The sequence below is a fragment of the Haplochromis burtoni genome, unplaced genomic scaffold (assembly GCF_018398535.1).
Source record: "Haplochromis burtoni strain Fernald_Lab_line unplaced genomic scaffold, NCSU_Asbu1 Contig_1949, whole genome shotgun sequence".
In the NCBI taxonomy this organism is placed as follows: Eukaryota; Metazoa; Chordata; class Actinopteri; order Cichliformes; family Cichlidae; genus Haplochromis; species Haplochromis burtoni.
This window is the reverse complement of record NW_024584310.1, coordinates 17,219-18,749: the sequence shown is the minus strand read 5'-3', so window position 1 is coordinate 18,749 and position 1,531 is coordinate 17,219. Positions and strand designations below refer to the sequence as shown.

At 43.4% G+C, this 1,531-nt stretch overlaps 1 long non-coding RNA gene across 1 annotated transcript; it reads right to left on the bottom strand.

The window, feature by feature from the left end:
* Positions 1–158: 158 nt before the first annotated feature.
* On the bottom strand, positions 159–990 carry LOC102298875. Its single transcript, XR_318117.2, has 3 exons — positions 947–990; positions 713–871; positions 159–575 (listed from the first exon to the last, which is right to left on the bottom strand). It is a non-coding gene; the product is annotated as an uncharacterized LOC102298875 (long non-coding RNA).
* Between the last annotated feature and the right edge of the window lie 541 nt (positions 991–1,531).

The window sequence follows — 1,531 nt, the reverse complement described above, 5'->3', positions numbered from 1 at the left end:
TTCACCGAAACAATAACGTGATGTCAAATAAGGCGCACACCTTTAACGCTGCATTTTCTCAGTTTTTCTCGTCCACACTTTATAGCAAAAACTGAGTTTTCGAAAATATCCACCCTGGCCGGAGTTTTTAGAAATCTCAGTTTTCAGTGACCAAAAACGCCGTTTACGTGTGGACAAAAGGTGCAAACGCATAGAAAAAGCTGCGTTTTCAAAAATACCCGGGTACGTGTGGACGTAGCCTAAGACTCAGTCTATGCTGCTCATTTTGTCGGGTCTTTACATAAGTACTTCAAGATGAATAGTGTTTTGAAGTGATAAATCCTTGAACCTTTCCAGTTACTATTTTATGTTTTTAACTTAAATTACATTATTTTCTGGGTTAGAATCTTTTTTTTTTCCTATTTCATAATTTATTTGAACACCTGGCTTAAACTCAGATTTGTACACAGGCTTTGTTTTTGAATGAGCCTCAAAATCTTAGGTAAAATTTACAATCAGTGCTCTTTGATGACATCCTCTTCATCCAATCCGTTGACCTCAAGAGCTCGGATGATCACTGGTGGGTGGATTGTTCCCTGCAGTCAGCAAATCAGAAAAGAAACACAGATGCAGTCTATAAAATGTTAACAGTTGTAGTTATAGACAGATATCTGTCATCAGTTCATTGATTATTGATTGTTTAATAATTGATAAGTGAATGAGTCAGTGTTACCTGTGGCTCTCTGTCGATGTACAGATGCAACAAGAAGAGTGGAGATTAAATATGGACAGAACACCAGCAGGTAGCGAAGCAGTGTAAAGTCAAAATGCAGGGGGCTTGAGGTAGAAGGTGAAGGTGCTGATGTGGGCGGGGCTGTAGTCGCAGGTCTACCTGCAGATAGAATCCCATCTATTCAGGTAAACTTGTGGCTGAAATAAGACATGAAATGAGTGTGAAGCTCCTCACCTGTGACAGTGATCCAGCTGGATGGAGACTCTCCATGACCGCTGATGTCACACTTGTAGAGGCCTTCATCAGACCTGGAAACATGCTGGATGGTCATGTGACCTGTAGGCTGCTTCCTGATGAGGGAGCCATCTTTATAGAAAGCAGCTGGGAGGTTGGAGGGAGTGGTCTTTGTTTTACAGAGCAGAGTGACGTCATCTCCCTCCATCACAGGGAGGACAGGACTCTGCAGGATCACTGATCCACCTCAACACAGAGACAAACTACAGCATTTCATCCATTTACACACAGCTTCATCAACACTAACTCCACACACTCAGCTTACCAGTGACTGTCAGGTTAACCATGTTACTGATGGGACCCTCTCTGGACTCACACCAGTAAACTCCACTGTCCCATGAGTATATGTAGCTGATGTTACATGAAGAACCGGCACCTTTGCCCCACACATCTCCACACTGAGTCCTCTGTTCTTTGCTTGTGTTTCTCCTCAGAGTCCATCCAGCAGAGCTGTCGTCCTCCTCACAGCTCAGAGACACAACGTCTCTTTAAAGAACTGAGAGCTGCTGGGACTCACAGTCAGAC